Here is a 15873-nt window from a genome sequence, read left to right on the forward strand (position 1 = left end):
TAACTTTTTCTCCATTCTTTTCTAAGGTTCCAAAACATGATTTTATAGTTCCCAGGAGCCTAGAATGAGATGTTAAATATGTGTATAGAGTTTTAGAATCTTGTATAATTCTTTAGGGTTCGATTTTATAGGATTGGGCTTGAGGGACTCAGAAAGTTAAAAATCTGAGGATAGCTACCATTCGAGATAGGAATTTGACAGGCTAAAATAGGTAAGTAACTCTAACCTTAATAAAATGGAAACTACTTAAATTTAATTTATGATCATCTTCATATATCATGTCATATTTATTTAGGATGTATGCATCTAAAGTACGAATAGGTTGCATAATTGCATAATTATTATTGGTGCATTTGATAGACTATGGATGACCCACTGACTCCCCCCATGTTATGACTATGTTATGTTATGTATGTTATGGATCCATAAAAATCCAAGGGGAGATCTTTATAATGCCTTTAGTGCATGACACAAATCATGTTTTAAGCGAAAGTTCTAAGGAGCCTTTGTGTGAGCTGGGTACATTGGATATATATATTAAGTGAAAGTCTTGAGGAGCCTAGGTACATTGGATTTAGAGAGTCATTAATGATAAGTCCATCCTATGTAAAATGTTTATGATTTGAAAACCCATTTTAGATGATGCATAGCATATGTATGAAATGAAAAAGATAAATTAATGTTGGTTAGTTCACTCACTGAGCTTGTGTAAGCTTAACCCTTTGCCCTCATCCTCAGGTGTAGGTTTGTAAAATTAGAAGAGTTCTTTGGAGAGAGAGCCTCATAGGTAGCTTTAACGCTTTTCTTTATATATGATGTATGGGTAGATGGATATGTAAAACATGAATGGATAGTACTATGCTAGTAATTATAGAAAATTGGAGTTATGTAACATTTTAAGTATGAATGATGATGTTTATGATTATGTTAACTTTTTTGGGAGTATATATATATATATATATATATATATATATATATATATATATATATATATATATATATATATATATTGAACCATTACACTTTAGAGCTTATGTATGTTAAGGTTCAAATTATGAACCACTTTTATATTAAAGATATTTATGTATGGATAAAAAGACTAAAGTGTAATAGTTTGTTACATATTTGAGTGTTAATAGCATAGGTGTTAAAGATATGTTTGCAGGGTTTAGGCTTGCTACGAGTTCTGGCAACCTTAAGCTGACCCGATCCCTAGTGTCGATAACAGCTCTTAGCTTGGGTCGTTACAAAAGGTTTAATAACATTGTTTGTTTGAAGGGAAGGTATTGGAAAGTAAGGTTAATTATGAATATCACAAATATACCTTTTTTATAAAACAATTAAATTCATTTCTTTAAATTTATTCATTTTTCTTGCTTTTATTTTAATATTGATGTGAGTTAAGAACATCAAAATTATTAGCTTCCATTTTTTCATTATAGTTGAATAAATAATATATTATTTGATTAAAGTAAATAATGTCCAATAAAATTATATAATTTTTAAAGGTTGCATCTAATTTTACTAGTGTGAGATAGTGAGCACTCTTTACAATCTAAACAACATATACTATTGGAGGATTGCCAAGGTTTGTTTGGTTTTCGAAAAGATGCAAGTAAAAAAAGTTTCTTATTAGTTGACTCTGCATTACTAATACTATAATATATAATTGCTCTAATAATCTCACCGTAAGCCCAAACTCTCACATAATAATCTCTCTCTCTCTCTCTCTCTCTCTCTCTTCTTAGCTATATCTATGCATTTTTTTTTAAGTTAAATATGTTGATAGTTGATAATATGTCATTTAATCAGTATAGATCTTCTGTAATTTGCTAGCAGGACATGGAATTGCTTATATATGCCTTACTAGCTCTTCTCATAATTTTAACAGTTAAGGGCTAAGGAAGTGGATGGACTGATGCCAGTGCCTTCTATGGAGGGAGTGATGCATCTGGCACAATGGCTAAGAAAAACCCACAAAGAAATCTCTATCTATAATTCTACTTAAATTTTCTTATACTTAATAATATTGGATTCTTTTATTTATTTGTAGGAAGAGCTTGTGGGTATGGGAATCTCTATAGTCAATTTATGGAGCAAACACAAATTGCATTAAGTATTGCTCTTTTCAACAATAGCTTGACCTGTGGAGTTTGTGTGACACCCCTTACCCATCTACAGTATAGCTGATCAAGATATGCTACACAGTGTACCGAAATACTATATTTTTTTATCAATTATTTTTATTCTTCTTTAATTTATTTCTTTATGGTTATGAAGTGCAATTTGTGAAATTTGACTCATTTAAGTCATTTATTGAAATTATAGATTCATTTGAGGTTCCGAAAATTTTATAGAAAATCTGACAGAGTACCGGCTAAAAATAGATAAAACAGTTCTTCGGAACCTGTGAAAAACACTTCTAATACATTTCCATCATTCTCAAACTCCATTATATCAACATAATTTCAATATTTCTCAACCATTTTTTTTAAAATTTTTTTATTTGTCATTCATTCATTTCACATGATAATCATGTATAAATCATAAATAAATACTAAATTTTCATTTATAAACACAATTTACAAATATTTGCATTAATACAAAAACATATTACATGAGTTTCAACTATACATGAGAAAATAAAAGTTTAATTACAAAATACAAACAGTACAAAATACCAAAATGGGACCTAGAGTCCTACCAATGCACTGTAGTCTATGAGGTGACACGGATACTATGTAGATCTGTGTACAAGTCTCATCTAGTCTGTGATCCACTGGGCTCTCTGTTAGTCTCTCCAGAACCTATGTGTGGCAAAAAGCAATGCGCTAAGCAATACAGCTTAGTGGTACCAATAATAAAATAAAAAGAACTAAAAAGAAAATAACTATGCAGTGTATATGCTGATTTCTCATACAGACAATTTATTTGTAATATTATTCATATGGCATTGTTTATATTAGTTATTTACTTAAATTTATCCATTTCCATTTTGGTTGCCCAAGTAACCTATACTGGATGACTGGACTGGATAAACGGGTAAACTGGCACTGGGTACCAAGTACCTCGGGCCGTCACATCATCGGTCACAATGTGCCTCCTGGTGTACAACAGAACAGCTAATAAGCTGTCATAAATATTGAGCACAAGGCCAAGTATCACACTGATATCAGAATGGCTAAAAGCCATAAAATCACAGAATGACATAATGCCATGTGCAGTACTGCTAACTGAACCCTATTGACATGCCAACCTATCCAAACTAATCTTACTAGGTGTACTAGGGCACATTACAAAGTTTTTTCTTGAATATTTGTACTTAACATGTAAGGTTACTATTCATTTGGTCATTTAAGCCAAATTATTAACTATCCAATGCATAATAGTTACATGAGTTCTAATCACATAGATTTACCACATTTTGGTTCCCAAAAGTATTGGCATTAGTTGCTAATCATTGCTTTTGACCAATAGATAATAAATCAAAATTTTCAGTTTTGGGTGCTAGAGTTCATTGTTCCATTAGGCCATTCTACAGTGAGAATTTGGCCAAATGTTCTTCATCAAAGTTGTTCCTTATTGTATCTAGTTACATTTCACTTTTTGAATCACCCTATTTGGAGTTTTCTAGCTCAAGTTATGGCTATTTCACCATAACTGGTCGGATTACCTTTACCCAAAATTTCTGAGTAATTTTTGGTTCTACCAGATTTGGTAGTTCAACTTTGGCTAGCAATTTCATTTAGTTAAGTCTAGAATTTGAGTTTGTGTTCTACATGAAAGTTGTTCTAATTTGCCTAAGCTTTCCACTGATATAAATTTCAAGTCAATTGGAAGTTTCTACACTGAGTTATGACCAAATGAATGAACACTGCTCATTTGGTCATTTTGCACAGGCAGAATTGGTGCTACCCGGATTTGGTCAATTTTTAGGGCATCATAAGTTTGTTTTCTGGACAGAGTTCCTTCATCAAAGTTGTGCCATTATGTGTCTAATTTCATTTTCAACTGGCCTTGTACTAATTGAACCTACACAACTCAAGTTATAGCTGCCCAAACTTACTGGACTCCCATCCAGACCTGCAAGTCACCCAAGGCAGCACACCCAACCTCAAATCCAAAGATACAATTCACTTCAATTCCTCATTATACTCAACCAAATGGTCACTAATTGACCATTTGAACTTCCATTCACCAACACATGAGAAAAATCCAAATTTTGTGCCCCAAACCCTAACTCCAACAACTACAATTCTTCATACACACATAATCAATGCATTAGTCCATCAAATTCATGTTCAATTGCTTCCATTTACAACTATAATTCAATTTTATCCTTGATACCCTAAGGTACCATAAGGCTGCCGAAATTAGAGGGGTACATAACTTATGATTTCCTTTTCAATTTCTTGCAATTCCTATTATAAATCAAGTCCTTAAACATGTATTGAAAAAAAAGAAGAGAGATTGGTCACTAACCTTGTGAGCAGAATTTTTCCACTCTAAATTCCTTCACTTTCTTGGCTTTTCTTGGCAGCAAAACACTTACTCAAGATGTAATATCAAGCTTTTATGAAGGAAGGTAGAAGTTTTATGGTGTATTTACAAGAAAAATCTAGTGACAAGAATAAGCATCCATGGAGGGAAAGAGAGAGATGGGTTCGGCTGGAAATGGGAAAGAGAAGAAGCAAATTGTTTTCTTCAATTTTTCTACCCATTTTATGCTTTTAATTAAATTTATAGATAGGTGTCACAATATAATAGGGTGGGGGCATTTTAATGACATCATGTGATGTCATAATTCCAAATTTCCTTCATTTTCTTTCCTTTTCTTTTCTACTCATTTTCAATTAAATTTTTAGCAATATTTATTCATATTTTATGTCATAATAATTACTTACTTAACTGGACAAGTCGGTCAAAAATCATCTCCGAAGACGAAATGATCAAAATGCCCTCCGTTTGGCTTATTGAGCCAAAATCGTCTGTACTTATTGAAAAATTTTTTTAAACATTTTCTTGGCATTCTAGTGCCATCGAAACCTCAATGACTCTTCTCTGGAGTTCCAAGAATTATTTCATGAATTTTCCCCTGGGTTTAGGGCTTCTAGCTGCGAGGACAGCAACTTCCCACTAGATTACCCATCACTAGGGTACCGGCTCATTTAACTTCATTATAATTTATTTCTAAAATTTTTTTCTATATTTTTCTTACCATTATTTGAGTTATTTATGACTCCTCACTCTAGTCTAGATATAGTTCCAAACATTCTGGCTATCCGGACCAACATCGGTCACCGAAATAGTAGAATGTACGAAATGACTACAATGAGGGTGTTACAGTTTGCTTTGAAATTAGATGTGTAAATGTGATGTGTACTGGTGCCATTAAGAAAAAAAAATGAGCATAAAAAGAAATCATAAAGTATAATTTGATCAACACATCCATTCATCAATTTTTTTTAATAACCACATCCATTCATCGTTATCATTTTTTAAATAATTTTAAATAACCATATCCTTATAAAAGACATCTTGTTTTAATTTAAATAATTTTCTCCCTTTTCCTCCCACAACTATCATGCGTATACTTAAGAAAAAAATTGGAAAAATTTAAATCATAGAAGCCAACTATATTAAATCACAGAAGCCAACCTTCAAATGGTAATTGTCACGACTCGATCCCATGAGCCGGATCGACACTAGGACCTGGGCTAGCATAAAACCTCCGAGGCCCGTAGTAAGCCTCACTGTTCCCCAAGTCCATAATCAGGGCCAAAATCTGATGCCTAACATGCAAATAAAATAAAATTAAAATATTATACTTTTGTTGAGGCTAAACCAACATAATAACTATCAGATACTAAAGTTAGGGGAGCTCAGCTCAACTCTGATACCGTCATTTGCAAACAATTTAAATATTATAAAAATTTTGAATTTATTAAAAACACCAAAACTTAAATTTACATAGCACCTGACAAGATTATTACTATTGTTAACACATGCGGAGTTCTAAATTATAATTTTAGAAAATAATAATAATAAATAATTAACTGCTAATAAACCTGTGAGGAAGAAAGCAGGTTATTCTGAAATAGAACTCCTCTTGTACCCTAAAAAAATAGGATGAGCAGGAGTGAACGTTCTACTCATAGAGTAAGTTATTGATTTTACAATTTCTATAACTATCTAAGTCTAGTGCATCCCTAAGAATGAAATGCAATATCTCCACAAAATTTCAACAAGTTATAATCACACCAAAGGCAATTTGGAGCACTCATGCACCCGTGTATCAAATCCATACCCACACATGCATATATGAGAGTTGATCCCCTATACAACTCTTTTAATTTCAACCTCTGCTAGTGAGATCAACTCAAAACTGGACTTTCTCTTAATATCTAAATGTGGGGGCCAGTGAGGTCAACTCAAAGCCGTGCCTACCCCAACTTATCCATAATAATGGATCGAGTCCCAGTGAGTCAAGCTCTAGCTGCGTCTACCCATCCTACTCATATCCATATACACACCAACTCACACACACAGCTCCATATCGCCATAAAACAATAATCACAGTATTATCATCAAGAACAAATGTAATATAAGGCGTGCCTAATATTTACTACATACATATATGTATAAGTGATGCATGAGCATACCTTGAATATATATAATAATATTGAAATTATAAATAAAATCAATATTTACACACAGATTATTGGAGGCTACTGAGGCGGCTGAGTGGGAAGGAGGGCTGACCCTGATTACCTAAATAATTATATTATAAATTTATCAATACTAATTCAAATATAGAGTTTTAAAGAGGCAAAGACACTCTAATTTATGCAGAAAATCCAACAGAGTTTTTTCTGTACCTAGCACCTACCCAACTTACAAAGTAGTTCAAATAACACTTCTAAAATCACAAGTTCCATATTCACATCTCATCAACATCACGTGGCCCCTCTTGGGCCCTCCAAACTAGACCAAACTTGCTCAATCAGACAGGTCAAGTATAAAGCTTCAAACTAATATTTTCCAAAAAGCATCCAAACTAAGTTTAAAAATTCTATAAACTTATCTCACGGTCCTTAACAATATTATAAGGTTATTGCAAAAAGAAGTATAATTTTCTAATCACCCATAAATGTTTTATAAATTTTTATTCTAAATCCAATACTAGGTAATTAATGAAACTTAGGGTTCGAGTTTACCTATGCTGATTCCGATGCTTGGAACTCATCTGGGGCATTTGAAAATACTAGGATCGATTATAATATTTGCCACGTTCCAGGATAGGCCACTGGGCAGTTGGATTTGGCCAAAAATGCGGTTTCGGTGCCAGTGAGCAATCATTAATCTGATCACACCTAAATTAAGCCCAAAATTTGTTAATAATTATCATAAAATTATTTTTAATTTTTGAGAATTGAAAAAGTTCAAAAAATTCTCGCCAAATAATCTGAACCACTTGATGATCGCCTTTTTCAAATGGCGTCTGATCGGAGTAGGGCTGGTCCCATCTTGAAGGTTTTGTCACTCTGAATCCATCGGTGGTCTCGGATTTCTGATCCAATGGTCGGATTGCCAGAAAATTGGCCAGAAAAACAGATGAAACCCATGCTGGGGAAGGCGGCTGGAGCCTTGGCTGACGATGATAGTGGTTGGCCGGAGTAAAAATAGGGAGGAAAAATGGGGAACGGAAGAGAAAAGGAAAGTAAAAGGGAGGGAGGGTTTTTACATGGTTTGCTACGTTTCCTTCTTTTTCTTTTTCTTTTTTCAAATTTCCTGCAAAAGTCATGCTGCTCTGTAGCAAAAGTCACTTCCATCAATTTCTCTTTTATATATATATATATATATATATAACTTTTTAAAAAATATAATATTTTATTAAAATAACTTTATTAAACACCAATTTAAAATTACATTTAACTATTATTAATATTTAAAATAAACTCTTACTTAATAAATTAATTAAACATAATAATATTATTAATCATAATAGTAGTAGTTATACTAAATTTAAAAATATTAAAACATAAAACTATAGATCTAAACTCCATAATCCAAAAGATTAAATCCAAAACTTCATAAAAATTTTATAAAACATATTAAAATAACTAAATAATATTTAAATGCTATATAAAAATATAAAATTTATATTTTAATTTAATCTTAATTAACTTTAGTTTATTTTTGATTATGACAATATTACAAATGACAATTTAAAATAATAGTAATAATAATGCACGTAGAAATAACATTCATAAAGTAAAATATCATTATTATAAAAGTACTAGTTTATTACATTGAATAAAATAGGAATAAACTTATAATCAAATATATATATATATATATATATATATATATATATATATATATATATAAGTTTTGTCACACCCTACCCCTCCGTAAGGCATAATATGATCCCGTAGTATATCTAATGAATTACCAACTTCGTCTACTGATAACCCATTAAATACACTATAAGGGATTTTAAAACTTTTCTTACTTTTTTTTATAGTGGTGAGCACTATTTACAGGTGTTAAAAATTTTTTTAATTAAAGTGAAACCAAATAACACATTTGAAGAAATAATAATTTCTGTAAAAATTTTGGCATAGTGCCATTTGTATTTTGAATAAAGCAATTCTTCAAAAACCTGTAAAAAAGCACTTCCTATATTTTGTTCAATCCCCAAACTCCAATATTCAATCAACACAATATGTTTCTCAACATTTGCCAACTCAAATCCATAATAATTTTTCAGTATTTTCAAAAGCTAAGATAAAAGAAATATATCATAAATTTTACAAGCCAAAATAGTTTACAATTTATTTTACAACTTCAATGTACAATTTTAATTTATAACTGCTAAAAACTAAGAACACTATATACATACAGTGAACATACATTACAATACAAAATGCAAAATATGGTATACTCAATATACCCGATGAACTCTCAATGAAGCACTAGCAGCCTAGTCTGCTCATCGATCGATCTACCAAATGACAAGAATGAAAGCTATCACGAGCCAATGTCTCAGTGGTGCACAACATTAACACAATGCAATTTTAAATCACAAATCATAAGTCATATAAATAGTGGATACTTAAAATCATAGTTAAATTCAAAGACAGTGAATGTCATAAAGAATTTAAACTCCATTTCATAATATCACAATAAATATCAATAAATCACACACACAGCTTAATCATGTTCCAAAGTTCAATTCATCCCAAAAGCCGATGGCTAGTGAGGAATTCAATTCATCCCAAATGCCGATGGCTAATGAGGAATAATATAGCTAGCTAGCAATAATACGAGTACTCATTCTATTTGTCCTCAACAGGCACACACCTCAACACTTTAGCCAGAGAGGGAATTCAAAGTCAATTCGTCCCAAGAGCCGATGGCTAGTGAGGAATAATATAGCTAGCTAGCAATAATATGAGTACTCATTCTATTCGTCCTCAACATGCACACACCTCAACACTTTAGCTAGAGAGGGAATTCAAAGTCAATTCGTCTCACTAGACAAGCTAGCGAGGAATTCAATCAATATACATGATAGTTGTGGTTTCAAACCAATTGCAATATTTTCAAACAATAAGTATCCATCAAATTTCCATTCAAACAAATTTTCACAATTCAAAATAATAACATACAAAATTCTCATAATTTATTTCAATTGAAAAGTCAAAAGAAATAACTGTTGTGCACAAACCTCTGATAAATGTCTCTTGGCCCTGACTCAGTGTTTCCTTCTCTTTCTCTGAGTCTTTGCTAACTGAAATGCACAATTTGAAGTATTTCAGTACTCATTTAAACTGTCTCTAAGAATAAAGCTTAATAATTAACTTATTGAATTCTATTATTTCCTTAGTCAACCTAAGATGTTGACCCTCGATGCACTCTAGGTGAATTAGGTTTTAATGTTACCAATATGTCACATTTATAGCCTTTTAGTGTTGGTACATGTTACTAAATTCATTTCCAAGTATGTTGCATTTTATTGCAATTTGCTGAATTTCGGTATACTAATTTGACCTAACCGGATGACCTAGTTCCCTCGGTTTTTGGATTTCGGTCCAAACTACGAACTTGTAGGTCTATGTCTTATTGCACGCGGGGCAAAATTTCAGGTCATTCTGAGTTGTGTAGACCAAGTTATGGTTAATTTACCAATGCTGGACAGAATATACCAAAATGGTAACTTTAGGTCATTTTTAGGTCACTTTTGGTTTGGCCAGTTTTTGGACCTGAACTTGTGCAAGCTATTTGGCTTGGTTCTGGCCATTTTTGGGTTTTGGTGTATTCATAAGAATTATAGATATATGTCTTAACTATTCATGGTAAAAATTTCAGGTCAATTGGACCTGTTTTGAGTGAGTTATGGTCAAAATACTAACTACTGCCCAAATGGTTAATTTTCAGGCTTTCAAAGCACTAATTCGGATTTGGTCATTTTTCAAGTCACCTTCTAGGCAGAATTTTGGTAAGCTTCCTTCATGAAAGTTGGCACATTTTGTGCCTAGTTTCATCTCCAATTGGTCTCATATCAATTGGAGCCACACACTTAAGGTTCTAAGCCAAAATATACACTGTCCTATTACAATTTGTTCATCCTTTACCAATTACACATTCTATTCTTACCAAGTTCACTCTTCCATGCCAATTCTGGTTTGTACCATAACATTAACACATTTAGCAACACATTTTTGGTCATTTTGGCAGCTTGTAACAACTCTCAATATACACACTATAATACAGAATTTTTCAAGTCCAATTACAACATTTAACCACATGTACATACACCATTTACATACCCAATTCCAAACCATTATACACATATCCATGTTGCCATCAATAACAACATCTTAAACAACCATAAACAAGTAACAACAAGCTACATATACTGAATTTCCATGGCTACCAAAATGCACATCTCCATTAAAACATCAAACTTCAAAAATTCTTCCATAAATCAACTACCCACAACCTTGGTTACACTTTTAATGAAACAAGAATTGAAAACACTCACTTACCACTTTTGAAGTTCTTCAAAACCTCACCAAAACTTAACTTTCTTGCTCCTAGTATGCTGCCCAAGGTGTATGGACCAACTTTAGTGAAGGATAATGGAAGAAAATTGGCTTGGATCATGGTGAGAGAGAGCTTGGCCATGGACGGCCATGGATGAATTTGAGAGAAGAAAAGGATTTGGCTAGTTCTTATCTTTGAGGTTGAAGATGGTAGTTTCAGTCCACTAATGCTTAATATGGGTCCCTTAAGATGTCACTAGTGGAGCACTAACTTGGTTAAATAATTCATTAATCTTAATTTCCTTAATTTTGCTCATTTGCCACTAATCTTTTACTATTTACATAATGTATCTCCTTCTAATTTTTCATGACATTTTCAAAGTGTAATATCATTTATTTTTAATGGACATTTAGGTCAAAAGGAAACTCGGGATGTCAAATGACCACAATACCCCTATTCGGGTTGCATTCCCGATTTTTCGGTAATACCGAGTTTTGTAGTTTTCTTGATTTCTCGTTTTTCTTTGTACTAATTAATTAATTTTTCTTTGATATTTTTAATAATATTTATACTTCAATAAGTATTTAATTATGTCTTAAAAATATTTTCCAGGGTTTCTCGCGGTCCAGGGCTAGTCAACGGTCCACGCCGCAACTTCCCGGTGCGGTCACCCATCGATAGGGTTCTCGGCTCGTTTAACTTGGTTACATTTCATTGCAATTATTTTTCCTTTATTTTTCTTGTATTTTATTTTCTTGTATTTCATTATTTTATGTCTCCTCACCCATATCTAAGTTTAGTTCTAGGCATTCTAGCTGTCTGGACAACACTGGTCACCGGAATAGTAGAACGCACTACCGAACATAGGGGTGTTACAAGGCTATTGCATTCTTCCCCCTTAAGAAAAATTCATCCTCGAATTTTTAAACGAACAGGGGATATGGAAAAAAAGATTATTGGAATAGGTGCAAGCATTTACTCCTCCAGCTATGCAAAGATGGTTAAAACATTTTATTCTTCAAATTCTTCGCATACTATCGATCATATTCTATTGCTCTCTGACTCTTCTATAGTGTCCTAGCCACTATCATTCTTTCCCAGAGAGACTCTTCCCTCTTAACTATTCATTGATCATTTTTTTCTTTTTGACATCTCAAGTCGTTACTATACCTCCACTGTGCTTAACTTGATATCTCATAACTCTAATAACTTAGTGCTTACCTCTCTTTTTTTGCGCCCTAACGTGTCTCTTAGTGATTTAAATCCCCATAGACATGACTTATATTCCTTATCCTATAGTATCCTATGAAATGCTTTCCTGTAGCACCTATCATTGGCATTTTATTCAAAATCTTTACTTGTTCTATGACCTCAATGGCCAACACCCATGCATCTTCTCACTCCCATGATACTTTGAATTTCCAATCTATGTTGTGTCATTACTAAGGTCTTTAGACTAACTCCTATCTATCTTATGTAACTAGTCATGTAGAGCTCCATCCAAGTGCCAAGTGTACCTTACACTATCTATCAACATTAGAAAGTGAACTGGGTCTCTTCTCCTATATGACTGAAGTGTTTGTACTCCCTGACAACCTAGTTAATGTGACTTTATCATTTCCACTCCTTCTCTGGAATGGAAGTATCTTGATTTCTTCTTAAAGCTTCTTACTACGTGACGTAATTTTTGACACATTGGCATTTAGATCAAGACTCCACTACTCCTTTAATCTATCATCTCACCATAACTTGTTTTAAACATCCCTTAGTATGTCCCTAGCATATTTATTCCTTCTTATTCTTATCATTGTAATGAACTCTACTGAGCTTTTCTCTTGTCTTTTGGATCTTATCCACTTTCTTTTTCCTGTTTTTGCTATTGTTGATATTCCTCCAACCTACTATACATATTCTTTAACCTTCCTTTTTATTTCCTAGTCCTATCTTGATTACTAGTTCCATTACTTCTGGAATTCTAATCTTACGATTGGCTCTTACCAGCACATCTTTCACCCTATGTAACATGTGTAATTGACCTTAGAAAATTCTTCTTTTATCTCCTTTCCCAACTTGACCATCAGAGCACCATCATTCCTTACTACACTTTGTAGAAAATTACTCATCATGGTTAGATAGGAACCCTGGAAACTATTAGTTCCATTTGAACTAACATGGCTATGAAAAATGTGTGTTATGTTATGATTCTAGATAATATGCTTCACGTGTTCATTCTCCTTAATATAACCACATATACTCTCTACGGCTCTCCAAACTTTAGCCTCAAATTTACCAATGTCTCTTGATCTTTTCCTTGAAATTTCATCATCCCTTTCTATGAAATCTCAGATCCAACAATCCTTTTGTTGTACCACTGATTTGCCTGACCTATTACCTTAAGATTTTCTATCTCCACTTATACTCCATCTTTTATGCCTATCCTTTCTCCTTTGAATCCTTATATCTTACTGTATTCTAGAAGATACCTCTCCTTAATAGACTCTTCTAGAATTGATTCCAATCATACTTACTGCTATAATTCTTGTCTTTGTACTTCTCAGTGACTCGTGACGTCCATTCATGCATATCTCTTCGTGCTCTATCTCCTACTGTCGTTTTATCCCTCATTTTTATTCATGTTTTCTTATAAAGTGACCATATTGGTCATACTGAAAATGCTTACCTAACCCTTGATCGTTGACCTATAACTGCTATCTCACCATCTCTACTCATGACCTAAGCCTATGGGCCATTTTCCACTACACCTTTTGCTCATCATGCCAATTTGAATCATTAGGTTTACATTTATTTAACTTACTACTTTTTAATTCACTTTTTTGCCTGATAGGACAATTCAAGACACCATTGCACATCCTATAGTTTTTGCTTGCTTTGGTTGCATTCCTCAACTAACTTTCCTCACACTGTTAGAAGTTTAAATGGATCTTATTCTAGTGCTACCTACTCCATCTTGGGAGTAAGAATAGACAGAGTTTGATCCATATCCTGCAACTCTGAACTCCATGTTTTGGCTCCTGACACTGCCCGAAATATGACCTGCTCTAAGTCCTACACTTCTGGATCCTATATCTTAACAACTAGCCTCACTCATGTAATCTCATTGAGGGCTTTCTAATATTGCTTTTCAGTTCATCCTATCTATCTTGCCCAGGATGGCACTTCATGTACTTTATATTTCACTTTGATCTTCCTAATTTTGTCCTATTTTTGGCTATTCGATTCGCTATTTAATTCATCTCTTTTTATCTTACCCAAAATAGAACCTTGATTACTTTATTCCTTAGCTTCACTCTTCTTCTTGACCTGATAGCTATGTTAGATAACTATACTTTTCAGTGTCTCTGCTAAGTCATCTTCACCTTTGTACTACTCAAAATTGGTCTTTCGACCACTCTAATTAGCACTTCCACTGTTATTCAAATTTCTCTCTTGTTACATCTGTCGTAAGGGTTTTGTGATTGTCAGATGATTCTCACTGAAGTAGAAAAAGTGAGGAGTCGCCACTTTAATTTTGAGAAAAATTAAATAAAACTATTTGTAAAAATAAAAATTTATAAAACCACTTCTAAAACAGAGATTCTAGGCTCGGGATCCATGTACGTGTGGGAAAGGTGTTAGGCACCCTACCTCGTCCCTTAATGAGGGCAAGCAGATTTAACGATATGCTCTTTATAATTTAAGATCGATAATTTTGGGGTTAGTATTATGATGTTGGTCCCTATTATTGATAAAAGGAACATTTGATATTTCACTATTTTGGGTTAACCAAGAACACTAGTATATGGGATGACCCTACAATTAATTGATATTATATTTGTTTAATTTGTTATGTATTTGTTAAGTTCCTCCCTCGTCGAATTAGCACTCTAATTCTGAAGAGGTGTTATTTGGTCCCTAAAGATTCATAACGAGTGAGGAGGACTCTCGGCTCATACATTATGTACCTTATCATTGGCATTCAAATAACTGGGGGTGCGGTGTGTGTAATGGATACTTTGAGAACTGATATGGGTATAGATTTTCATTCCTTTTGATTAGGACACTAATTCAAAAGGGATGTATTAATTAAAACCTAGAGAATTCCCTTTATTAATGAGGACTCTCAGTTAATAGAGGAAGGTCCCATCATCGGCAATAATTATCCATAAAATCTCTACTTATATCATTTCCTATTAAATTTTTTGATATTTTATTTAACTAAGCGGAATTGAAGGGATGGTTCCCTTTTAATAATATAAGTATGAGGACCTCGAGAAGGACTCTCCACCGAGGCTTAATATAAGATTCGGGGTTCTTAGAGGGGCTCTCCTGTGAATTATTTATTAAAACATGTGAAAATTTACAAGGGCTGATGAGGAAAGGACTCTCTCCCGATCTCCCCAATTTCATACAAAATGATTTTATTAGAATTCTTGTAACGCCCTCACTTTAGGTAGTCCGTATATTATACTGTTTCGAAGACTAATGTCTGTCCGGACAGCCAGGATGACTGGAACTACACTTAAACTAGAGTGAGGAGTCATAAGAAGGGTAAGTAAAGACTAAGAAAAATAAAGGAAAAATAAAAGAAATAAATTTTAAATGAGTTAAATGAGCCGGGGTCACAGCGATGGGTGACCTAACGGGAAGCGGCTGTGAAGACAGTTGCCGGCTCCAGATCCGTGAGAAGCCCTAAAAAATAATTTTTGGGCCTCCAGAAAATAGTCATTGAGGTTTCGATGGCATTAGAATGCCAAGAAAATACTTAGAAAATTTTGTCAATCGGTACAAACAATTTTAGCTCATTAAACTAAACGAAGGGCA

This window comes from Hevea brasiliensis, chromosome 6 (assembly GCF_030052815.1).
Source record: "Hevea brasiliensis isolate MT/VB/25A 57/8 chromosome 6, ASM3005281v1, whole genome shotgun sequence".
In the NCBI taxonomy this organism is placed as follows: domain Eukaryota; kingdom Viridiplantae; phylum Streptophyta; class Magnoliopsida; order Malpighiales; family Euphorbiaceae; genus Hevea; species Hevea brasiliensis.